The 27,437-nt window shown below is 48.5% G+C and overlaps 1 long non-coding RNA gene across 1 annotated transcript; it reads right to left on the bottom strand.

Annotated features, from left to right (window-relative positions):
- Window positions 1-12,843: 12,843 nt before the first annotated feature.
- Window positions 12,844-22,888, bottom strand: LOC119107711 (uncharacterized). Its single transcript, XR_005095261.1, has 4 exons — window positions 22,815-22,888; window positions 14,753-14,906; window positions 13,645-13,756; window positions 12,844-13,000 (listed from the first exon to the last, which is right to left on the bottom strand). It is a non-coding gene; the product is annotated as an uncharacterized LOC119107711 (long non-coding RNA).
- Between the last annotated feature and the right edge of the window lie 4,549 nt (window positions 22,889-27,437).

The raw sequence follows: 27,437 nt of genomic DNA, 5'->3' as shown, positions 1-27,437 counted from the left end.
GGTTTTTGATGTCTTTAATTTCCAATCGGATACCTTAGATGCATCCCGCACTCAGTGATATCCTAAATATTCTAGACAGAAGAAGCTTAAACATGCCCATTTGGTAGAGAACCAGCGTTCGAGCCAAAACAACAGCACATCATAAGACAATGTACAGCAGAGTGACTGAAATCATCCACCTTAGCATCTTGGCGTTCCAACACAAGCATAGTATAATGACCAGATGAAGGACACACACACACACACACACACCACACACACACACACACACACACACACACACACACACACACACACACACACACACACACACACACACACACACACACACACCACACACACACACACACACACACACACACACACACACACACACACACACACACACACACACACATATATAATATATATATATATTATAATATTATATATATATATATATATACCACAACCACGACAATGCACATGCCGTGGGTATTCAGGTAGTCCATACCTCTCCAGTTGATCGCCGGCCACAGGTGCAGACACTGACTAACAGACCACAAGCGCGTTGTCCAAGACAATGCCCACACCACCGCGCCGAAATCAAGAGTGGTTCAATCTGGGTCAGCAGCACGCTTATATGGCGGCGCGCTGCAGTGTGGGGGTCGCGTGGCGTGGCGCACGACAAGGCAGGGGAGGGTGCTAACGAATCCTGGTATGTTCAGTTCAGCTTGGTCCTGTATTAGTAAGTCTCATCGCCCAGTGTCCACCTCGCTGCACGATTAGCAAAGGGCAACCATTTGGAATAAGTATACGATGCATGCTAAAAAGCGTACCGTTTACCAGCATAAGTTATTTCCCTTTTCATAAGGTATAGTAGACGCTTAACTTAAATTCACGGGAAACTAACCTTTTGTCAAATTTAAGGCTATAAAAGCCACTAAAGCTCGTCTAGTATCGTGCATTCATGTTGTTCAATGCAACAATGTCAATGCCGCTTGACGTCACTTTATTTTGCTCTTGAGATGTCTGTTCCAGGCCTTCAGCCTCAGTTTGTATAGAATCAAACATCAGAGTACATGTACTCATGTCTATTTTCACCGATCACCAAACGGTTCTTATGTGGCTTTGAGTGCCAAAGCAGAAAAAACATCAAATCAAAAACGAATGCATAACATTGCTTTAAAAACTTTCATACACAAAAATACCAGCCTTGATCATCGGATCACGATGTAAGGGTCACGATTCAAGCACGGCCTGCGTAGGGAGACCTGCCAGGCACAGGCCGCGCAGGGAGACCTGCCATACACAGGGCACGCAGGGAGTCCCTGCCAGGCACAGGCCGTGCAGGGAGCCGATGCAGATCATAAATAAGCTGCCGTAATTAAAACCTGCTCAAAACAAGCGGTTGGCAGTATTGGTGGTGGAACAAAGAGCCAATCCGTGATTAGACGGTGTTCCTGGATTTACATTAATGGCACGTCACGTTTCCTATAAACTTTTGTGTCTGAAATATAACGTGGTGCTACTGATGATAACGTGATGTTAGTGATGATAACTTGATGGCTGATGGCGTGATATTTCTGATGATAACGTAAGGCTACTGATGGTAACGTGATGCTACTGATAATGACGTGATGCTACTGGTATTGACGTGAGATTACTTGGATCGCGATGCGAGTTATGTCCAGCGAGTTTTGTTTGGCAGTGATCGCAATGTTGAAGTCACGCGTATTGCGTGGTGGTAATAACACCGCATTGACCCTGCGCGTGCCCCTTCGGCCGCGAGAAGAGGGTGGTGGGCGGCTGTGCGTGTGCGTGTAATCGGGCACGTGCCGCCGACATCCTGCCCGGCCGTCGGGGTGGCCCTGGGGGACGGCATACACCAGTCATAACAGAACGACTAGATGCGCTTTGCCCATTAGGACACGGACGTAATGCTGGAACAAACCATGCGCTTTCGGCTTTCCAACACACACTACATACATTCTGCACCTGCTGTTGGTCTTGGGTACTGCCAGATGCGAAATGTGGATACAAACATCAGCGTATTGGGTGGAGGAGTAAACGCTTACAACATAAAATGTATGTGTTAGCTAGGTCTTCAAGATTTTAAATCCGCGGCTTATCAAAATAGATCAAAAATTGTTTTAAGGCTCACTCTATTAGCAGCATCGAAATGTGAGAAGTCAGGAGGCCTGAATATTGTATTTAGATGAAGTGGAGAGCCAAAATCCGCATGTACTTTTTTTGTTCTCCTTAATTGGCTCAATACATTTTCATAAAATTGCGTTCAAACAGATAATTGTGTTGATCTCACCACCAAACTAAATATACCCACCAAATAAATGTACGATGAGTGGGAAGAAGCACGCAGGTATTGCCCCAGTATGTCATGAAATAGTGCATCTGGCTTGTTACGTGCTATTTGTGGTCATGAAACGAAGTGCTGCCCATACACGTTCTTGGTTTTTTCGTACATACGATGTCTAAGGTTTGAACCAAAACGTTGTACTCACGATATTCACCATTTAATTTGAGCCAAACCGACGTACTCCGTAATCACACACGTTGGGAAAGACAAGGCAAATCACAAGCATCGCTCTCGTAGCGGTGAGCAGGGAGCCCAATGAGATTTCCTCACCGAATGCATTACTTTAATTATAATTCTGACCTTTTTAGAAGAATTTCGAGAAATTGGTGTGACCGAACAGACCGCGGGGGGCGTTTAATCCTAACAAGATGTGAAAAGTACAAAAAGGCGGCATTTTCCTTTTTTGGCGCCTCCACTTTTCCGAATTGATATGTGTTAAGCTTATTCTTGTGCAATCTTAAACAAATATCAGCATATAGTGTCCTGGTCATCTTCTTCAACACGAGTTGTAAATACAAACACCGAGTGCTGCTAGGTACAGCGAGCAAATGGAGATATATTAAGAAAACCTCCAGCACACCCTAGTACACAAAGCTACGTTCTGTCTGTGAATAGCCTTGCTTATTCTGCCTGCCCACAAGTTACAGTGTTTCCAGGATATGTTTGTGATGTTCAACGAGCATACGTCGTAAGCGTTTGGCGTGGTCCGGCCATTCAGAGCCAAAGCCAGGGTCTTTATATCATGACAGCGTTTTATGATCAGCATCATATGAATAGTTTTATGAGGTTCCAGAGGAGAACTGCACGTTTCCAGCCAAGCCCCGACTTAAAAGAACACAGATTATGTGGAGGACAGCTTTACCCACGTTCGATTCGGTGTTCGATTGAATGATCGCTAGCTAATGTCCACCGTGTTTCCGTGTCGCAGGCCAGAGATACATGCGGTAGTTTCTGATGCGTTGGCCATGTGGTTCTCAGTCATTTTATGGGCACAATCCATTCGGAATAAGCCTTCAGGGGAGTTCCGGTACGTCCAAATATGGACCTCTGGAACTCGCACTCATCTGTATGCCATTTTGCTGGAGTCGAACACAAGAACAGCCATGATATATAAATATGTGGGGCAATATAATCCGCAGTGACTCAGTCCCGAATGCGCACTTGAAACGGCTGAAAATTACACGGTCGAAGCATGAGCCAGTGCAAGCAGTTGGATTTAATGGGGCGAAATCTCAGTTAAACTCATTCACAGTTTGATAAAACATCAGAGATGAAAGCGCTATATATATTCCATGCTCTGTTTAGTCGGGCCGTTAGTTAAAACACCCTATGCTCATGTTGCGTCTGCATGCGGCACCTAAAAGTGATATATGTTGGGGAAATAGAATATTAATGGAGATTACAGAAATGCCGGCAACTTCGAAACATTTCACTAGCGACTCAAACGCTCAGCGTCATGGGCATGGTAATTTCATGAAGATATTACGACGGGCATTTCATAAAGCGCGTTATGCCCCTGACATGCCGGGTTACGGTAAATGCTTGTGGAAGATGTACACAGCTTGTTCAAAAAGGATCTGCACTTTCGTCTTACATGCAAAAGCGGATCAGCCGTTACATTCTGTAAGATGCAAGACAGTAACCGGCAGACCAGTTCATGCCTCAGACAGACGGAAGTGCTAGCATTTTATACTTTGCTGTGGTGGGGTGTACGGAAGGAACATTCGCAAACAGGCACTACATCGGGCGTACCACCTGTTTTCAACACCAATAAAAAAGAGATATCGATCCCCAAACATACGACAAAGGAGACAGACAATCAGTTCACGGTCAGTCCTGCTAGTGACGGCCGCCGCTGACGGCGGTCGGCAGCCAGGCCAAGGTGGGGGAATATCGGAAAGGAGGACTTTCATTCTGTGATCATCTGTTCTTTGCAAGAGTAAGCTCTGTTTATGACTTTCGTCACACTGCTTTAGGCCAGCAGTATCTGAAGCTTCTAAATTTGTTTCCGACTAAAATGCTGTGATAAAAGCCCATCTCCTCAATATAAGTCAGCGAAATTCAGGCACGTAGGAAATCTGGGCACTATGAGGTATGCGTAAAGTTTGTGAAATTCTGACCATCCTGGGCGGAGGCTTTATCTTAACATGTCAACTGTAGAAGCAGATACCCCCTCCCCCCAATGAGTTTAAATGTTTCCCCACCTGTGGAATTTCGCCTCCCAGTGGACATAATGCTAAGGCACATGAATACTTTTAGCAAACTAACGCGCACACCTGTTGCATCTAACTTAAGCGATGTGTGTGCTGCAGCCTGTTTGCTGGTGTTCTCAGCATTTTTCACACGTTTTTAAAGGTTGGCGCAGGTGCCCAACACCACATTAACAGGTGGCTACAGGTGGCGCTAGTAGCGCGGAGCCAGTTGTGACTGGCGCGGCGCATTTGCTGCCGCTATAGGGCTCATTTTGGACAGGGAACGGCGATCCCCTTCCCAAGGAAATGATGATGTTAAAAATGAGATGCATGATAATAAAATAGAAAACTGCCAATACAAAAGTAAAAGTTGAAATGAATGAATGAGTGCACTCGTTGCTAGGTAGGAGAAGCTTTCAAAATCAATGGGTCAGAGTGCTACATTAAATAACTAATCGTTTTCTTATCTGGGTTGCTATTCATTCCGTGATCGATTTATTGAACCTCACATGTTGAAGATGAATGATAAAACACTTGAAACAGGGGGTTCACGTTCCCCTTCCACTCTACCGTACACAAAATGATGGCTCAATACAACGGTCATGGTGACACTCGAAAGTGTTTTCAGATGTCGTGGCTGGAGTGATTTTCATTTTTTTACTCAGAGCTTATAAAGGTTTTCACGCTGCTCTGTGGGTGCGCCACCGCTTTCCGACAGTGCTGGACATTAAGCCCATAGCGGACCATGAAAATAATTTATTCCGGACTAGCAGATGACAGTTCAATGGGAAGTGTTCCCGAGCAGATTGATCACCAGGGCACCCAATATACACCGTTAGCTCTCAGACTTATACACCGTTAGCTCTCAGACTTATACACCGCTAGCTCTCAGACTTATACACCGTTAGCTCTCAGACTTATACACCGTTAGCTCTCAGACTTATACACCGTTAGCTCTCAGACTTATACACCGTTAGCTCTCAGACTTATACACCGTTAGCTCTCAGACTTATGCACCGTTAGCTCTCAGACTTATGCACCGTTAGCTCTCAGACTTATACACCGTTAGCTCTCAGACTTAGGCACCGTTAGCTCTCAGACTTTATGCACCGTTAGCTCTCAGACTTATACACCGTCGGCTCTCGGATTTATGCCTCCGTTAGCTCTCAGATTTCACTGAAGTTCCGTTTACCGGGATAGTCAAATATCTGAATTTAAGTGAGCAGTTTCAAGCCCCTCCCAGTGAACAGTTTAAAAGTGATACTCTCGCAATCTTGGGTCCGACGCAAACAAGGTCCTGATTAAAAGGGATGCATCAAAGGGGGTCCAGCTGGTGCATCATTCTTTCTGGACAGTATTCCGCTGCGTCAGTCAGCTGGCGTCAGTGGCGCGCTCAGGAGGGCGCCAGGCAGAGTCGTCGACAGAGGCGTCGTCAGGCTGGGGGATACAGGGGGAGAATAACGGCTTGCGGGTGATTTGCAGTGCACGTGGTTCCCCGCCATACCAGGGTCTCCTAGCACTGTCTCATTTGATTCGAGTTTGTGTGTTGACCGCCTCTCTAAAGTTAATGCCAAAGAGACAGGCTAGTGATAATACTTGACCTGAACCACACCACTGTCGTCGTCCACCGCCATCCCCCACCCTCCTTTCCCGAATCGAACCAATGTAGTGACTTCCGCAGTGATCATTCATCTGACACCTGCCACCAAGAATGAAGATTTGCATTCCAACGTCCCAGTGCACAGCTGCATGCGATGTGTTGGGTAATCCTATCGTCAAGAGAATTTACTCTCTGGCAAACATTTACGTACAAACTGTGCGTAGTGACATCGCGAATCGATGTGCCAGCCTTTGCTTGAGTACTTTGTTCAATGAACGCTATCCTTAATCAACAGTCGCGTCTAAACATTGTCGTACAAGCAACTGCTTATAATTGTGCATTTTCTCAATTGCACTCTCTCTTTGGCAAGTAAGAAGTATTCGCGTTACCAATCCCCGCAGTCGGTACATACTGTGCCGATCTGAAGACACCCTGTCGTGACCTTTGCACAGTTCAGTCTCCAATCGCCGAAGCCGCCGCTAGTTTTCCGAGTCGCTTTTCGATGGGCTCGGCATGCATGCATGCGCTCGAAAAATATCCACAATGTGGTTTTTCGATTTCCAGGGCATTATATGTTCTAAACATAGCCACCAAATAATTGGTTAATTCATATGTAATTGGACGTCTGATTGTGCCACTCCTAATGAAGAAAAGTACCAAGGCTGCACAATCTGCACAACCAGCCTGCAGGCCAGTTCGACACACCCGATTGAAAATGTCTCCTTGATGCTAGGGGCCATAACATTTGGCGTGAGACGATTACATGTACAAGTGGCGCGGCACATAGATGCCCGGCGGGCAAGGTCAGTTCCGACACGCAGGGTTTGTAGCAGAAGGCTTTCAGGTCTCGTGTAGATCGGGTAGACGAATCAGAGCGCAGTTATAACAACGGTACGTAAACCTCTCTGGTACTGTTGGTGACCTTCGAAGGTGCCGGAGAGCTAGAAGGTCGAGCTCGGCTGAAAGTTTGCTAAGTTTGAGGCGTCCGAGAATTTCCAGGGTGGGAGATATCTGTTCAAAATAATTTGGTTCCACTTATAATTCTGGCGCCAAAATTTAACGCTTCGCGGAGCCTCATGCCCTTCGTCACGGAGAGCAAGCGCCCCACGCTCTGAGGCCAGCGCTTAGATGTAGGTGAGCGAGCCGGTCAACCATAATCTCTTTAGTTTTAACCGGCAGTCAAGGGCTCAATTTGGCAAGGCCTACAAGGTGCTATAACCATCGTTTCACAGTGGCAACACCTGACGCGCCCCAATCTATGTTGTCATCAAAAAACGGTTCCAAGGGGCCTGCACAGAAGGTGAGGGCTTAATTTTTGCCTGTCCAAAGCTGCCCCTCCCCAATTTTTTCATACTTAAGGCCGAAGAGTTTCTACGGGCAGAATTTATGAGAAATGGGAGCATAGACTGCTTATGGCCAGCCAAGACCAGTAGCCTGAAATCTGCGGATCATTGTGTCGTCAAATAGATGACCTCAAATCAGGTTGACTGCTGTCCAGGGTACCTCACAGGATTTTGTCATTAAATCGCTCTCATTAAATCGTTCTCACCACCTCTGGGGAATCGGAGACCGACCAGTGCTAGTGACTGCTGGAGCTGTTGCCTTGGCTGTAGCTACACAGACCAGTACAGACGACCTTTTTGCATGCCCCCTAGTTTTGCTCTCGGTCGACGAATTTTTAACAGAGCTGAGCGTGCGCACCGCCTGTCGGAACATCTTATAATCCACTAACTACATCCTCATCAACGTGTCCACCTCCATCGACCGTGGGAGGGCTCTATCTACGTCTGTTATTTGCCTATGGATCATACTAGGGAAAATGTGTATTGTCAGTGTGTAATCGAGATTGTATCCGTGAACCATGTGAACGATGTGTGGCTATTAACGCAAGGAAGCGACTAGGTTTACTAAAACGTGGTTAGCAATTTGGACAGAGTGGTGTAAGGGTTGTTCAGCCCTTCCAGCTTTCAACAGTCGAATTTGGCAAATGGGGCGCAATTATCAATTGTATCATCTGAAATTAAATTGCATCTCGCATGCAATGCATTGCCAAAAGGAAAAGGAATAAGAAAATAATGAGTGAACGGCCATACATGCCTCTTAATTTTTCCTGGAGTCGTGTACGGGTAAGATGCTGCAAAGGTGACGCTTGCTGCTCCAGAGTCCCTCACTCGTGTCCTGGTTCTCCAGGCCGAACACGGCGAGAGCCAGCGGCTAGCGGCCGGACAGGGCTGCGTTCAGCAAGCGGCCAGAAGATGGCGCACTGTGCGCCGCGCACCAGCAGTTCATGGCACTCAGCTCATGATTTACACCCTCATCTGCTCTGACTGCCGAGATCTAACACCAGTCTTCAGAAACGCGCTAGTATGGGCGGATCCAGCGTACCCGCGAGCGCGCGTGGCCCACTGCTACACATCTGCCCGGTGTTTCGGCAATGTCAGATTCCGTTCTCTCCTCCGCCGTACGATGATGGTTTCGTGTCGCCGAAATACTCAACAGCTGAGATTTGAGAACGAGGACAACTGGTGTAGAGCAGCTTTTTCGCCAAAGGCAGAAAGTCACGAAGAAGTCACGCTCCCCATGCTAATGAAACGGAGGGAATGCGGCAGGGCAGCATCGGCCTTGAGAGACTAGGCTCGGCTGCAGGAGCAGTGGTGGCAGAATAATTACTTGCAGCTACCTGATGCTAATTTCTTTTTTTGCGGTGCCTCAGCTGAGGGCCAGTTGCCGTTCCCCAGTGTTGCTTATAAAATATTTTGGCAAATTCTGTCCTTCCGGTTAAATCGTGTACTCTTTATAAGATTGCATTGCACAGTTCTGCAACAGCTGGTTGTCACGCTGGTATGATAGCCGTAAGGCCTAAGAATTGTGCGGGAGGAAAAAACGCAATCGCTCCAGTCCTATTTATATTAAGGTTTATTAAGCCATGCTGCTGTGTTGTGCATACCGTTTACGGACAGCTGTCTGACTATACCATGATGTTTGGTGACATCCCTTACTTCACGGGCTGTTCCACGTTTGAACATGTTGAGACAAGCACCAGGTCTGAACGATAAAGCTCACTTGTAAAACACCAGATATTGGCGTATTTTAAGTGTACAAATGTTCTTAACAAGATAACACCTATAAGTTTATGTGCTTTTCAAAACGTCATCGCTTTGCTACGTCAGGATCGCTTTTATAACGTCAGATACGCCGCCAGACTCTCCGTCTCGGAGTTCCCCGCTGTTAGGACGGGCTTGTTGTTCTTGGCGTAACCCACTTGTGGTACGTCTACGCGCTGCAAGGTGGTGGTTTAAATTGTGCGTGTTTTGGCTTTTCTCATCGTGTTCTTCTATGTTTTCCCATGATGGCATGTCTTTTCACTTGCTTTTGGATTTTGGGTTGCGGTGTTTTTCTTATGTTATCGATTCTTGGCCTCATTTCCGTCATATTTAGCGGTTGCCAAATAGCTGTGTTATTTATGACAAAAAGCGGATCGTGATTGAACATCCCTTCTGTAACCCCCTTCCCCGCTTTATCCTGCATCTTCGCGACGCCCAGTTTGTCGTGAGCAGATGGCATGCGCGAGCAATGAGCGGGCCCCAAGTACCCCTTCTTGGGGACCCCGACCGAACGTCAAGCTCAAGCTTCGTAAAGGCGGCCCTGTGCAGGCTAAGGTCGGCGGATGGACCCCAAGGTGCATGTAGTCTGTCCCACCGTTTCCCACTCTGCTTCCTCCCAAAGTCCTGAAATGGTCATGACTGGCCTAAAGGGCTTAAATTCGAACAACGTAAATGCAGTCGTGACACGAAATCAGCAACACATTCTAAATGTTAGCCAATTGCCGTCCATTCCTCTGGGGACACTTGGTGCTGCATCACTGCAAACGTGATTTGCTACGTGATCATATATGTATTGACCACGAGCGCAATAAAGCCATTGAGATGGATATTCGCGTGACGTCTCTATGGCGCCAGGTCTCATGTCTGGGTGAGGTTGAAATAGGCGGCGCATAAAGGCTACAAAGTTTGCGTGCATCAAGCTCAGAAACAGGAGAATTATAAGTCATACTATAGATGTGAACTGCAGGGGAATCATCGCGAAAATAAGTTTTTCAGTTATAAACTTCATACTAATGCGGACGAGAACTTTTATCGATTTTGACCGTGCTGGCATTTACCATTAGCAGTCGTAAGTTACCTTTACCAAGCATGGCTCGCCTAGCCAATCATTCCTGTCTTTGGGATTGTAACGGGAATGGTTCATGTGTGTGGGTAACAGAAGTAAAGGATTGATGTCTCAGGACTGTACTGCAAGCTATCATCCATTTGCCTGGGCGATCCGAAGAACAGGAATTGAAGACCTGGATGTATTCGGATCATCGACGACAAAGATAAGGTGACTGCGAGAGTTTATAAACATGTTTGCAAGAAATGACTGAGCAAATGGCGGAAAGTGATTTAAAAGTTAAGCGGCTCAGAGAGACCTAGTTTAGTGTATTGGGTCGTAGGGATTCATGACTAGCGCCTGGTTGTATTCAGGGTAGACTGAGATTTAAAGAAAATGCAGGAAGTTAAGTTGGAAAATATTCTGACATTATTGACGCCGCGATAAGAGGAAGCGATTGAGGGCTTGGCTTGGTGGCGTTCCTGGGCACTGAGCTTGTCTCCTTGCGTGCCCTCCATTCAGTGAAGTTCGTCTAGAGCTGAGAAGTAATCTCATTGCAGGTTATGGGCATTAAATGTGGTGTTAAGTTGCTCGTTTGCAAGAGATGAATCTCGAATAAAGCCTAGCATCACGTCATGCATTGCTCCTTCCGGTGTTTTCGATACCTTGATTTGGCATCACCTCCATATTGCAGCTAAAGAGAGCAATGTCAGAACCATTCGGCTGGAGCGAGCTAGATTGCTTGTTTTTCAGCTTTGTATCGACTCCACATATCTCAATGTGAAGGTGATAAATTGACATCACGGACGATAACACGTCTTTCCTTGTCGGCATTGCCCAATTCTCCCGAATGTGCTGTTCGGATTGCAGTGGAGCAGGAAAATCATGCCTTATCAACCAGACTGTGTGCAAAATGTTTCACATGGTAGACAGCAAAACATTTGACGACATCGGAATGCCTTGTTGCTGAGAACAGCAAGAAGATGCTGTCAGTTGTTGCAAATAGCTAACTTGTAGATAGTGTGGCGGCTGATGCGGGCTAGGGCCGGGACAGGCTGTTGAGAGTTGAGGTTCAAGAGTTTGTGGCTCAGATTCAGAGTTGCTGGCACCAGAGCGGAGCGATCATTGGTCGGTCATGCATACTCGCTCGAATACGTCACATTGAGTGGATGGATATTCCTGACTTGTCAAGTGCGGTCAAAAGCGTGAAGCGCTTCTGCAAGCACTGTGAAAGGCCTTAGTACCCCACAATCGCCTGCGTTCTAGGCACACAAAGGACCGCATGCCTGTTCCAGGTGAAGCAATGTACTCGAAAACATTAAAGCCATAGGGTGAACGGACAAAACAGTATACCAACTCATAACACACAATGGCATGGTCGCATCACAAAGAGCAGATGGACTTCTAAAACAGAACAATAGCGTTGATAAGCATCGAACAGTAAAACAATCGCTGAAAAACTTGCAGGGCGCAGCGGCGTATACGCGACGAGATATGGTTATGCAGTCAGCCGCCGCGCACATAGACGGAGATACGTGTGCAATGTTGCATGCTTATATGGGCAGCATGGTCAGCCCTCGCTGCAGTCGCGCCAGCCCGACGTAAATAAGGAGAATCCGGGCCAATCGTACATTGGCTTTCTAATCCTTCCCCTCTTCATAATTTAAGCTTCTGCGCAACTACGCTCAGACAGATAAGAGCAGCTCGTGCTCAGCATATTGTAAAACATGACTGGCTTAGCCAGCATTAAGGCGCAAATAGTGCAGTTTCTAGAACGCATTTTAAAGTGCCGTGCTTATGTACACACATGAGCCACCCCAGCCTGCAACATCACGCACCCGCCTCCCGTTTGTCATACAAAGACACGCTGGAGGTCGACGGAATACCGGCTCATCGAGAGCTTAAGCTGAGACCTTCTCATACAGACGCGCTGTCAGCCAGTCAGAACACTACGCAGAGACACTCAGCCTCACTGCGCGTCGGCGACTGGCGCTGGCACCACACTCAGCAGCCTCGGCTGCTGTGACGCCTCCACCAGCTGCAGGATCGACTTGCTGCTGAACTGGCAGGTCGAGTAGAGCTCGGCGCACGTCTCGGGGTCGCTCTTGGAGCCGATGTAGGCGGCGTAGTTGTACCGGCCCCGTGCCGTGTCCAGGGCGGAGGTGGGAACAGGTGCCGGATTCGAGCTGTCGGCAGGCGGCATAGTTTGTTTGGGCTATACCAAACCTTTTGAGGTTTTATTCGGGGAGTCCGGATATTGGGTAAGAAATCAGGTGCTCTGGACGTTAAGGGGATTTTGTTTCCTGGTGCGATTAGTCCGGTCTAGTCTTGCAGCAGGCAGCTATTGGTGTGGCCAATTTTATGAGATATTTGTACTTGCGAAACAGAAATGACGCGCCATCAAGAGAGGAGAGCACCGCGTATTACGTTTGCTTAGGGACACTTTTTGAAGCAAAGTGTGCCGCGGTTCATGGCCGGCTACCAACTAGTTGCTTGTTTCAAACGGAGGTCATAGATGATGCGTCAGCTCACCCGAACAGGGCTGATGATCAGCTTGCCGAAGTCGTCGACGTCATCCCCCAGGGCCGCCTGGGCCTCCAGCTCACAGACTACGCGCATGCCGCACTGGTCCTTGTCCTGACCCATAATCTTCTCGAAGTCCTGCTCCACCTCGCCAGTGCCAGTAGTTGAGCGGCGGCGGCGCTGCGGCAGACGGCAGCGCCACCAGGCGGGCGCGTTTCCAGCGACGCCACACTGGCAGATACGAAAAACACAGCTCGTGGGGCTGAGCTGCTGTGCCCGCTTTATTCGGTACTCAGAGGCGAAAACTATGAATAATTATTTTGGGAATCACGCAATATTCCCGTGTTAATGCATGCAGGATCACTACACCGAAAGTGTATAAGTGTCGCATGGGAGGGGCTCGTTCCCCGAAAAAAATTGACGATTTCCATCCATGACAACAATGCAGTACTGCGACGTGTCTAAACCTGATCCGTGGCACTGGGTGGGTAAAGATAACAAGTCAAGCTCTCGTAGGCCTTCAAGACATTTTCGCTATCAAGATAACCCACCTCAAATGTACCCAGATTGCGTTTTCGCAGATAGTCACAGAACTGAGTAGCATCATATTAACAAGTTGTGACTGAAAAATGCCTTACTCCATTTGCTGACCATATTGATATGACGCTGCAACTTCACCACACATGAGATAATTGAATAGCTAATGACGTTTCATGGAGCTGCACCGACCACAAACCAAGCACGCTGTCTTTCAGCAAACAAAATAACACAAAACTTAGTACAATGGTGAAGGGGTTCTGCGACGGGATGCGAATGGAGCTTACGTAGTACTGGGGCTGGTAATAGCCAGGGGAGTATCCGTTGTATCCCACCGTATCCGCCATTGTAATATCCTCCGTAGTACGGAGCGTACCGGTACCTGTTCCTCCTCCGACTCTGTGAAGAAGTCCATATCCATAAATGCACACCATTCTGAAGACCATACTTGCACGCGAATTTCTTCGCTCTATAGAAAGACGACGACGGTTGATACTAAGATGGAGGCAAAGCAGCGAATCTTCTTCAAGGGTATGTTTCACATTTGAAGATAATGAACCGAGCATTATATATGATTAAGTAAGTTCACTCAACACTTTGGTACACTTTAAGCAGAAATGGTTCCTCTTGGCAACACAACTTCTGTTCATTTAATACGTTCCTCAAAACGTTGTTGTATGATCACGTCATGGTACCCTTCATAATTGAGCAAGTGCCAACTGACGGCCGTTTCATCTGGAAATTGTGCTCACGAACGCCAGATATAAACGACTGGGCAATTATATTTTCATTGACCTTGATATGGTTTATGGAATGACAAATTTAAATGGCGTTATTATGACTGCATGGAAGCCTGGGGAGACTTTGGAAAAGTCAACCCGAAAAAGTCCTCACGTTTTCGCGAGTGTGTAGCCCAGAAACTGGAGGATTTAGGTCTTAGGAGGGACAGAGCTGTGAACTGCACAGAATGATCTTAAATAGCGCCATTTCAGTTCAAAACCCCATACACATATGGAACACTCCCCTTAACTTAGCATAATTTGAGCTCGGAGAATATGCGCAGAAGTACCTGTGAAAGCGCTCAAATGTGTAATAAGATGTCTGGTGGCATCGATGAACATTGGGAAACGCGAACACTGAAACCATTATGTCAAGAACCAGGCAACAGTGTGATGTCACTATCGAGGTATTGTTCGGTTGTTGTTGCAACGTTTTTTGGTTAACACGTCCAATCCACCAAGACTATACACATCAGCGATAAAATCATACGTTTTATCTTGAAACAATTTCATGTTGCGGCAGCAACAAGCACTCCCGTCTGGTGCTGTTCTCTGCCGGCGACGTCAGGCCTCTCTTCTGGTGCTGCTCCATTGCCGGCGGCGTCGAGCCTCTCACCTGATGCTGTTTGATGGCCAGCGCGCCAAGGCCGACCACAGCGGTGCCGGCCAACGCCAGCGTCGCTCCGTTCACCACGCCCTGGGTGTAGGCGTCCTGAGACGCCGCCCAGCCCAGCGCGCACGCCACCACCGCCAGATGCAACAGCTTCATCCTGCGGCGCGGGAGGGAGGCCGTGTTGGTTCCGTGCGATCGGCTGGGGGTGCGCTGATGGCCCGACCGCGCGCTCGGGGACGCTGAGGACTACCTGTGGCCCTAGCTGCACAACTCGGGAACACCGAGGACTACCTGTGACCACAGCTGCCCAGCTTGGGAACACCGAGGACTACCTGTGGCCCCAGCTGCACAGCTCGGGAGCACCGAGGACTTCCTGTGGCCCCATCCGCACGGCTTAGGTACACCGAGGACTACCAGTGGGTTTAACCGCGCGGCTCGGGGCACCGAGGACTACCTGTGGCCTAAACTGCGTGGCCTCGGGGGCACCGAGGGCTACCTGTGCCCCCCCCCCCCCCCCCGGCCGCATGCATGTATCCGAGCAATCAAGGTGTTTTCCTTGGGTGCATCTACCGACGGATCTTGTTGTGGTGCGTGCAGCTAGGGTATGGGACGGCATCTTGCTGTATTCACAGGGTGGGCCGCGAACAGCAACTCGTGACCCCCAGTGACCCCAGAGTGACCCCAGCACTTGTGACCCCAGAACTCGTGACCCCCAGCGTATGGGCGTCCCGGAAAATGCTGGCTGTCACAAAGGCCCTCTGTTCGTGACCAACAGCCCGTGGATCACTCCCTAGGTGACGGAGTGGAGCTGCTTTGCCGAGTGCCCTTTCTGCCCTGGCCTTGACCCGGTGTTCTTATAAAACCAGCGGTCAGGGGAGTGTAGTTGTTCGGGGAATTATAAACAGATAGTTCGTGCATGTGACTGCTGAATGCGTGATGGCCATCTGCGATCTCCAAAACAAAAATGTCATATTGCGCATTGGTATCCTACCCATTCCTACGCACAATTGCATCTTTTTCTGTTTTCTTTTTTTAATCCGCAATATGCCAGTCGACGGATGTACCTAAAACATATGTATACTGTTCAACGTTCGGTAGTGGTCATCTTAAGCAGTATGATGTTTTCGAGGTCCGGATTGTTTTCAATAATTTTGCCTCAAGCACCAGCAGATGGTTACGTTGTTGCATTTTATGTGTGACCGTAGATAAGCCAGAATATGGTCTCACCAAATACCGTGTACAGATAGAAGTCAATCCATTTCTTCCTCTTTCTTCCAGGTAGCGACAACCGAATGAATGCCAGGTTTCTTCACCAGGACTGTACATTCTTGCCCCGTTTCCCCCCCCCCCGCGCCATTTCCGCCGCCTCTGACAGCACGTACGCAATGCACGTTATTGCAACATTGCTCTTCACTGAGCGGTCTTTGCAGTTGATATGCCCCCCCCCCCCCCCCCTCTCCCGTGCGTCAACTGTGCCAAAGGCTGGTACAAGCGCAAGCGGAACACATCAACCTGCAAACGAACTTGACCACCCCGGGCTTGTGGACGGGCAGGGAAGGTGGGCGGACGATTGTCCCGGCAGGTGATGGAGTCACGTACTTTGGAAAATATTGATGCAATTTTACTATACAATAAATCACGGTACCGGACAGACCAAATCCCAGCGTTTATATTGAAGCTATCATGACTGCGAGCATACTGATGGCCTTGATCATTAAACGCGGGCCGTTCCAACCGTTGTCTTTAAGCCCAATAGTTAAGGGCCAAGCCGTTTTGGAGGCTGGTGCAGTCGTTTTGTGCACGAGATCCTCGATCACTGCGACTGGGGCAAGCGACTGCTGCGACGTGCTGCCGTTGGTGAACGATCAAGAGATGCCCATCAAGCATTGCGACAATACAGGTTGACGGTACAGGAGACTGGACACTTTTCACAACAGGCGAGTTCTGACATGGCCATCATTGATATGCTGCTGTGCAATCGTATGTCTGCCCCGGGCGGCAAAGCCGTGCCTTGTTTAGGGGAATACATGTGCTTCATGATATCAACAGGACGGGTCTTGGTCCACAATTTTTCAACGTGATGTGTCTTTATGCTGACGACAACCGACTTCTGTATACCGAAAAATAAAATGTACTCATATATGATATACTCAATGTATAAAAGATGTAATATACAATATACTCAAACTCCATGAGATCCACTCAACACACACACGCACACACACACACACACACACACACACACACATATATATATATATATATATATATATATATATATATATATACCTATGCTTAATCGACGTTTAAGGGCAGCGCTTTTCACAATGCGGGGAGGGTGAACATGCTCGTGGTCATGAGTCATGATCTCGCAGGATATTCTAATAATTGTTTGATTCCTTCCTTTAACAGATCAACGCCCTGGCATAGTCAAGGTCGAATACTTCAGAGTAAGAAAAAATCATTCAATCAAAAAACGGAGCGTGATGTACCGGTATACCGATCCGGTACCTGATCGGTACCGGGTACCGATCAAGATTACAGCGCCTCTCAAAGCTGACCTAATGCGCCCATGGCACGAAGGTGTTTAACCGGACCGATGCACCTTATCCCTATGGCCTTATTCAGCACTTCACCTCAAGGCGAGTACAGTGGGGCACAGAGAGCGCGCGGCCCGCGCCACCTATGACCTGGTTCAATATCCGGAGAACGCATGCGCTGTAAGTCGATGACCTCCTGAAGGTCACTTGGCGGCCGGTGGGCAGCGAGCCGGGTCCGGCCCTAGTCACCAGAGTCGTGGCGCGTGACGCTGTGTGACGTCACCGGCGCTGGGTCTCGACACGGCCCGGTGAGGGTGACCGGTCCTCGGTGCGGGCGCCAAGGTCGAGCGGCCAGACCAGCAGCGGCCGCCGCCGCGTGTTGGGGACAGGTAATGGATCACTCGCCAGAGGCGGAGCTGGTGATCGGCTGTCGTGGCGAGCAAGTGACTCAGGCAGAATTGTGATATTTGGTGGAAATCCCACAGATCTGGTGTCGTTATGACATCTCTTGATGGAAGTGGGATGGGATTCGTGATCATCTGTATCAATCTGTCTGCATCATCTGTATCATCTGTATCAACCATCTGTACCACGTTTCCCTCCAGTTCTTAAGAGGATTCAAGACAACAGTGAGCTTCTTGCCCAAGATGTGATGTTGGGTAATGACGGGACCCAATCTGGAACCCACTCTATTACAGTGGTGATCTGTATTACCCACAGCAGCAACCAAGTTTGAAGGGTTATGGACAGCGCATATAGACAACAAAGACAGCCAGGGAATTCATGTCCACTGGATGCTAGTGTTATGCACTTGTTGGGAAAGCTCTCTAACCCATATTCGACACATCGAACAATCAGGGTCATATCCCACTGGCCAAGCTGTAGCCTGCGCTGACCGGTGGAGGACGAGGCACCCCGCCTGAGGCCGTACCACTGTTGGGCAGACGCCACTGGCGGCCTAACAACACCAGCAGCAAGCGGCAGGCGGCCCCATCCCGGCAGCTGCACCGCGGTCGGCTCGGACAGCATCGTCCGGCGAATCAGCAGTCCGCGACGGCCTGCGAACCGGCTCCGAACAGCGGCGCTCGGCTCCGGCAGCTCCAAGAGTGCAGAGTGGTGCCAACGCAGTGGCACTGGGCCAATCCGCCGCGCATGCACGGCGTGGGGACACCGCCGGCGAGCGGCCGGCTTTATCCGGTCTTTCTGCGACACGTCGTCCCACGCAGCAGCCCTTTTGCATCTGTTCGGCAGTGAGAAGGCCAGATCGCGTCGTGATTGGTTGCCTCACCAGATCGCGCTGTGGTGGGTTGCGTGATTGGTTTGCCGCTGTTGGGCAAGCAGGCTGACCGCCGACTGACCGCAAAACTGCGAAACAAGACGACTTTTGTTCTTGGTGACTCGGAATGGAAATATAGTTTTCATGGACATATTAAGGCTAGGTCTGTATGTTACCAGTATCTTGTGCATCGAGCTCCGTCCTGGCTGGTGTGAATATATTGTTTCAATAAATATTTGTGCGTTTGGTGTCTAAACATGGAAACATCGAGCTAAACCCTGGCTAACAGAAGTATCAGGGACGTGCCGGTGGGCTCAATTAGATTTAGTAGCATCGCGATAAGGCGGATCACGGCTCGATGATAAAACTGTTGTTCGTAGCCAGTATTAAGCCCCATAAGCGGAATTTCACGAAATCATTTATGTGGCCAAGAACTGATCTGCAGGAGTACTTCTTAACAGTGGTACTTTATTGCCCTTCAGTCGTTTTAAGGACCTTTTGGTGATTTTGGTTTCATGTGAAAGGTCGAAAAAGCTTAAAGATGAAGTAAAACTGAACGCAGCAACAGGCAAGTCTTTCGGTTGGAGCGAGTGCAGCGATATAATCAGTTAGACCTGCAATTAGCATTGCATGATGTTCAAAAATATCGTAGATTTCCCGCAGACCTTCACGATCAAAATCGATGCTCGCCGAAAGGGAACAAAACGGCAAATCAGTTGTCCAAGAGTTTTCACGATTCAACAATGCGAACCGCATCGCGATTGACGTCTGGGTTTGACACGAAACTTTCGATCCAAGCGCATAACACTTTCAAAAAGTTTGCAAGAAATAGGTGTGTTTGACTAGGCCCAGCTTAATCACTGTCAGTCAAGTGACGACTCGTTCCAAAAATGGTCACTACGACGCGTGGTTACGTGCTTGCAGTGGTTTAAAGATAGGATGGGATTGGGACGCGGATTTAGAATCAATCCATGAACTACTATTGACTGCGTCGGGGCGTTTTTCAAAATACCGGGGCCGGGATTCGATTGGATTCGCGATTCACTGGCACCAGTGAGTAAGAACAGTGAGTGAGTAATTCATTGAGGAAGGTACAAAGTAGAAATTTATGTTTTCATCTTCTGGAAAAGGCCGAAATATGGGAGCCTGATTTTTTGGAGGGATCTTCATGCAAAGATGGGATGGGTCTGCTCATACTGGGAGGTGGAGCTGAGCTGTAAGACCAGGCGCACCAAGGTAAGATGCATGGGTTGGATTGGTCCGAATTCCGGAACTTCAACCGATCAACAGTTTTACTCATCAGCTCTACTCAGCCGTCCTAAATCACGTTGTCGTCACATTTTTAATGGCTTTTGAACTTGTAAACCCCACCTGGATAGCATCAAGCATAAGAGCATTACCATGTGTCTGTGCCAACCATGAATCCTGAATTTCTTGTCTGATTCTGTATTACTATTACTATCGTGGTCCTGGCGGCGACCTAACGTTGCCTGAGTTGCTTTTATTGAGAAGATGCACACATGTTCACAAGGTCGCAATAGCCCTCCCACTAACGCCAGCCCAACAATGACACCACTCCCGTGCACAGCGCGTCCCAAGAGTCACACGTGACTGCGTCACACGCCTGTGGCAATCCGTGACACGCGCCGTGTGCAGGTGCGGCATTGCGGTCGCGGCGGTCGGCCTGGTTTTGGTTTATGACACGACTCGGGAACCACAACCGATCGAGTCACGCTTCATTCTGAGTCAGTTGTTACTGGCGCGCCTCCCCACTGAAGGGGGATTGTCGCCCCACGATGTGTTTTAAATCGATAAAGATTGTAGGTGTTTTTGACACGACGTGATTTAAGAGGCAGATGCGACAGCCGCGGAAGTTATTTGAGCGCAGCCATTGGGTTTGATTTAGACTGAATTGATGCACAACCTGCCAGAGTTTTAAATCGATGAGGCGTATCTTTAAATCTTACACATGTTATCATACTCGCCACTGGTGATTCGGAATCTTCCAACTCTGATTAGCAAATTCAAACGATTCCTTAAACGATTGCATGACTTCTGGCACGATAACGAATGGCATCGCTTATGGAACTCAATGCCTGCAACGTCGCGTAACCTGTTTATGACCAGCTGGGCTGAGCTGGTATAATGGACTGAGCAAACCGCGGGCTGGCGCCGTATAATTCGCCACACCCCGTGTGCAACACAGTCGTGAAGTCTGCAAAACCAGGATCACGAAGGTGGACTGATGCGCTGTGGCATGCAAGCAGTATGACGTAACAGGATGACAAGCTGTAAAAATTGAAAACCATGAGGATTAGAATTTTCCTCTCTCTATATATGCATAATATATATATATATATATATATATATATATATATATATATAATATATATATATATATATATATATAAAGATATATATATATATTAATAATATAAGATATGTATATATATATATATATATATACATATACGTATATATAGCTATCTATCTTTATATATATATATATATATATATAAAGATAGATAGCTATATATACGTATATGTATATATATATATACATATCTTTATATACATATATATATATGTATATATATATATATATATATCTATATATATATGAATGCCTAAAATAGCATGCTTTGCAGAGTTTTGGTGCCCGTGATGCCACCAACCGGCGCCCATCCGGAGGGGGGGTGGAAGGAAGTAGCTTCTGTCGCTTCGATGCAAACATCTCTCAGACAAGCTAAATGATCGGGCTGGTTCTATTAATCGATTGCCGAAAGTCTGTTATCGGCGACGACATGCACCAATTCTGCAGATGTTGACAATGAGGCAGCAGGGGTCGTTCCAAGGCAAAGCATTCCTAGGACCATGGCCCAAAGTTTTCAATCCTGGTAATTGATACTAGGCCGGCTATGAATACTATCGTTGGGCAGCTGCTAGCTTTAGTAGTTACAAATCTGTTAAACAGCTCCTGATGTTTAGTCATTTAGCACTAGTAGCTGTGGCAGCTATATCAGCTGTATCATCGTACATGAGTTCAAATATTGCGGAGGCGGATACGTCAAGCCATAGGGTGGTACTAGCTATAGCCATATCGGAAATAACTACCATGGTGGTTATTAGTGCTCATCTCAACACGGCGGCAGACATGCATTTTACCTAAACAGCTTGTGTACCCAGCTTCCGCCGCAGATCCAGGTTATTGATAGAAGTGTTCACAAATATCTCACGACGGGAGGGAGTAAAACGCTGCTTTTTGCGTTTCAGTGCTTCGTTTATGCCAAATATTTTGTTTTGCCCCTCAATATTCTGTATCTGCCACTCCAAAACGGCTTGCATTATGCCTTTGGATTTACTATAAGCAGCGTCAAGGTACATTAACAATGCTACTGATTTTACTGTTGTATTTTGGTGAAGCAGTGAGTCAATATTTACCCTGCGTTTTACCAGTGTGGCACGTCATTGTTTTTGTTTTGTTTGCGTGGTGCAAATAGCGCAGTTAGTGCAAAACATATACACTCGCGTGAGACGTCGCTTGTCAGGAGGGGCTCACTTCGGCATCAAACAATTCCCGTGAATTTCAAGCAAAGTTCGGTACATGACAATAAGGTGTGCTTCTAATAATTAACTAGTAAGCATCAGCGAGAGTTATGTGATAATCTAGAACTGCACATTGTTCAGCATTGCGATTGGTCGTGTAGGCCGACTAAGCCGTAATGACACGGAACTTTATCTGATGATCTGTAAAGTAAATCGCGATGCCTATTTGCTAGCGGTCTGGGCTGTTTTGTCGTACAATTAATTGTCCTGCCGATTGTTAAAAAATTTGGAGGTGATGAAGCTTTCAGATATGTAGCTTTGAATGGACTTGGTTCCATCCAGAGCAAACGCATAAACAAATACATATCGTACCAGTTTGCATAGAATGATCATGAAGTTGTCTTTGCCCATCGACAACGAAACAAGAGACGCATCTTAAACGGGCTCCCAAATAACGTCTCAAACTTATCGCAGGCCTGAGAGGTAAACTCACTCGTACGTTGATCGTAACCGGCTGAAACCGACAGCGACCACACATAAACCATCCATCGCGACCTTGACCATGGCGTGCGTACACGCTGAGCTCCTGCCTCAACACCCGCCTGTCACAGACCTGAACGTCGACCGCCCGACCGCAAACGCGCCGACCGACAATCCAGCACGGGCCCGCTGAGCGGCTCCCACCCTGCCGCCAGCCTCTCACCTGCACTGAGCGCGTCAACCTGTAGTCGTCACCGCACCACACCTCCGAAAACAAGAGTGACTGCATCTGGGTCAGCAGCGCGCTTATATGCGCGGCGCGCCGTCGGGCCTTGGCGGTGACGCCGGAGGTCACGGGACGGACCCGCACCGGCGCGGAACACGGTCGGCTACTCCGGATCGGATCGCCGGTACCGCGGCGCCGACGAGTCAGTGAACTGTTGACACACCGTCGAGGTCAAGGTGCCGCCACTCTCACTCGCCGCGGAGTAGTGGCCTGCTGCGGCAGGGCCGCGTAGCTCGCGCGGCTGGCGGCGCGCGGCCGCGGGGCGATGGCGAGGTGGCGGCCTTCGGGTTTCCCCGTATTCGAGTCCGGTAGGGTCCGGTCTGGGTCCGGTCTGGGTCAGGTGGAGCTGGCCACGGTCAGGAACATCCGGTCTTGCGTGAGTGTTTTTTCCTCTCGCTACGCTAAGAGCTTGCGTGGTTTTACGCAATGAGCTCGGTATAATGCACTCGTTACCGGGACAAAGTTGATAATGCAACAGATCCTGGTGCGACTTCGGGTGTTGTCAGGAGCGTCAGAGGACACGATTAAATGAGCTCCAATCACATTAATATACACACAAGTGAGTCACTTTCGCCGCATGGATTGGATTCGGTCAAGTGATATACCAGCTAGATGTCACGGTAAAAAATGTGGGATCGGTATGATATGGCAGCGGTAAGGGCTTTGTTTCAAGCGTGCAAGCCGTTGTAAACGAGCGTTTTTACAACATCATAACATTTCATAAATTGCTGGCTCTGTGAAAACAAAAATGGGCTTGAACTGCCAAGCTTGAAGCTTTTCGCGCGCCTAAACATTCAAAGTATTGAATAAATGACACCATTGAACTTGGCTTAAATGGGAGCATCAGGCTAGACCTGAGCACCCCAATTTTTTCCTCAAAAGCGTTATTCTCAGGCATACTGAGGGGCAGTCCCAAGTTATTTGAGCTATACGAGAGCGAATGACACTGACAAGACAAGGTGGGGTCAATGCGAACGTCACCTCGCCATATCAATGGCTCACATTACGTTCGTGACCTTTCTGAGGCCTACCAATGTTGCTGATCTGAGGTTTGTTTCGGATGACATGTTTTGACGTTCGGTAGATTGCAGGTCATTGTGAGGCGTTGCTTTCCAGTCTGGTATCCGTTCTGTGCGATTGCACTTCCTTGTGTTCATTTAGCAGCCACCAGAGGCTCTAAATATACTACTCTCGCAACCAAATGTCGTAACAGCAAACAACGCACTGCATATTTATTATTTCCGGACTGTTTTGGCTAACCGAACTCACTGTAATCGTTCGCTGTGATCGTCATACACCATGCAACGAAGTGAGTAACACACTGAAGAGATTGTCAGGGAAAACCGGCCTATAAAGACTACAACCGAGAACTAGGTGCAGACATATGATCTGTTCTTTAATCGGTCAAATTTGACGCTTGTTAAGTACTATGATCTCCCCATTTGGACCAAACAGGCCTGGGCCATAAAGGGTAGATCGGTGGGTGCCCACAATGCGTCGAGAACGAAACAGATGCGCCATGTTGGCCCACCATCGCGTAGAGGCATGGTCTTCGTCACGCAGGCTTATAGCAATAAACGACTCTAGGAAGTTCGAGCAGCTAAACAATCTAGAAATTATTATAAACGCTATATGTTAGCCTGTCATATTTTTGGTACAATGTAGCGACCTCAGAGCCGCTGGTGGCCATGCAAGGAACACCAGTGGGTGCAAATGGTGAAAAATGCATACCGGACTCAAAATCACCGTCTCAAAATGACTGGATAATAGTCTCACGTCATCAAAGGTCAGCTTAGTCCAGCTGAGGCCAGTAGCCTGTTAAGAGCTCAGAAAGGTCACGAATGTAGCGTAAAACGCTTGTATGGTCCGTCGTTACCTATTTTCAGCTAAACTTACGTCTTGAGTGTCATTTTATCTCGTACATTTGTGGCTTTTCGTCGCCCGGTCATGACTGACCTTTAAGGCCGGGTCACACCAGGTCAGGTTAGGTTGAATTGAAACTTTGTAGCCATGGAGCGGGAATTCAATGCATCGTGTGGACTAAATTTCACCGGCTTGAATAAAACGGGCTCTCATATTCCGTCAATCATGGTATATGGTCACAGAGCATCTGTGCACAAGACGGCAAGGCTCTGTTAATTACTAACGTTAATCAATAGAGCCACGACCACGGCTGCCTCAGTTCCCTGGGGAAAAGATGCTGGACACGTAATCCGGCGGCACTGGGTATAAGTCCCAGAGCGGGCGCATTGTTTGCCCCACTGAAATGAAAAGGTCAGCTGGCAACTGGCCTACGGGGATCAACCCTGGCCCTCGGCGGCCGTGTCACAGCACTTTGCGGCAGGTAACCTCCGCCCCCCCCCCCCCCCACACACACATTCCTGTCTGGCGCAAGGGCGGAGGCAAAATTATCCGCTGAACTGGACTTGGGTGGGTGATGGCTGGGCTTGGGTGATGGTTTCAGGGTACACACGACAAGCTATGCTTAGCAGGTATTGTGAACCCAAAGTCATCCATGCGAACCATTCGGAATGCATTTTCTAAACAATAACAACATCCGAAGAAATTGTCTCGTACTTTTTCTCGCACATCCCTACAATTATTTGATCGTACGTACGACGAATTTACGTACGAAAAAATGAATTTTCGTACAACCCAGTGCAGTCAAGCACTGTAAAAACGCAAATTGCTCAATCTGGTCTCATTAAATACAAGGTTAAAGTGAAATTACGTAAAATTATTGCGTGGTATAGAAGCATTCGGAACACTTAGCTAATCAATGGGGGAAACTGCATCTTCCCGTGGCATTTTGCCACTGAGATGTGCACATCTGAACGATCCAAGGTCAGTGAAAACTTGTATCCAAATACGGCCTGGCACTCTAACCTCACAAGTCATCGGGAGCTTCAAATTTATGCGTGATGATCGTTTTCTTGGATTTATGCGATTTTTACATTTGAACAAAATCGAAATGGCGGGAGTCAAAAGTGCCGATTCATGTGCGGTTTAACGTGGAATGGCCTTATATTCTACATGGCCTTATATCGTCTGGTTAAACAGCTAATCACCTGTTCCTATAAGTTGCAAGGTTGTTGTTCCTATAAGTTGCAAGGTTGTAGTCTTCCCGGAAGCGTTAGGTGCATGGGTCAGGTCAGGTCAGGCCACCCATTCAACTATTGTCTCTTTAGATCTCGCAGGAAATTTTGCAACCCGCTTTGCAGCTCGCTTGTAAATCATTTATATGTGAGTAAATCGTTTGTAACTTGAAAGTATATTTGACTATCGAGTGGACGTGCTCCTAGTCTGCGATGTGATTACAAATAACTGATAATGACACATATGTCACCTGACATGATGACCTTTCGGCGATACGTCAAACTTGAAATCTTCCTTCCTTTCCTTCTCGTCATTGCCAGAAACCTTCCCGTTGCTGTTCACTGTTGTTGCCATTGCTCCATCCGTGTCATAGCTACGATGCAACCATACCGAAACTGAAATGTCCTAACGGGGGCAATGGTGCCCTTACAAGACACTCATTACAAAAGCAGCATGCTCTCAGTGGTTGAGGGTACGAATCTATGGCCTCCCGCAACCGGGTCAGATGTGGTTGCGAAAATTCATCCCGGGAGAATGTGGCTGAGCTTTTGGGCGGGGAGTGGACCAGGCTGGAGGCGGGGTCGCAGGGGACTACTGCAATTCGGGTGGAGCGACCCAGTAGGTGGAGCAATCTACGCATTGTTTGAAACTTCTCATTGGCTGGTGCTGACATTGCGAACTATCAAGGGCTGAGAACGGGGCGACTGTCGAAGAGGTTAGATCTGAAAGCGCGCCCTAGAGTCCACAGTGCAGGTTTGCAGAAGGTCTGTTCGCGGAATATGCGCTATGGAACTGTGAGTTCGCGAGGTGCTATGCGGAACATATCGCAAAGCTATGATTTGCTATGCGGCAAGGAACAAGGTGGTGAGGAAACCTGGAAGCAGGAACAATAACGGAGGTCTAGCGTGCCGCCGTCACGTACTGGTGTCGTGTTGCTCGTGATAACACCGCCCACGTCCACTGCCGTGCCAACTTTGGCCACTCCAGGTCAGCGGGAGATAGTGCCCGTGGGCCGGGCTCAGCGCCTCGTGGCGTCAGGCTGTTGCAAAAGGCTGCACGTCAGATGCGCCTTGGGCCGATTGTCCTCATCACAGCCGATGCGATAGCGTCCGTGTGGAAACGGCACGAGGCGGGACGAAAGCCAAGACGCGGGCGCCCGGCACGGAAAGGCACGAGCGGCTGTATGGGAGGCTTCAACCTCAGACCGCTGATCGGGGCGCGGGAGAAGGGCTCCCAGCTCTCGGGGTCGAGCCAGCAGAGGCGTCGTGCGGTTGCCCAAGCGGCACCAGGCGCCGCCCGCCCGTGAGGTAACTCGGCGCGCGCCGTCGCGTGCCCTCGCGGCCCGCCGGGGAGCAGCGCCGCCTACAAAGCTGACGGCTGCGAGAGTGACGTAACGGTTGACGTCAGCGCAGAGCGGCCGATGCTGACCGTTGGCTGGTGACGCGGCGAAACTGGCACACTGGT

Source organism: Pollicipes pollicipes, unplaced genomic scaffold (assembly GCF_011947565.3).
Source record: "Pollicipes pollicipes isolate AB1234 unplaced genomic scaffold, Ppol_2.1 Scaffold_2555;HRSCAF=2994_pilon_pilon_pilon, whole genome shotgun sequence".
Taxonomy (NCBI): domain Eukaryota; kingdom Metazoa; phylum Arthropoda; class Thecostraca; order Pollicipedomorpha; family Pollicipedidae; genus Pollicipes; species Pollicipes pollicipes.
This window is presented reverse-complemented; position numbering and strand designations above follow the sequence as displayed.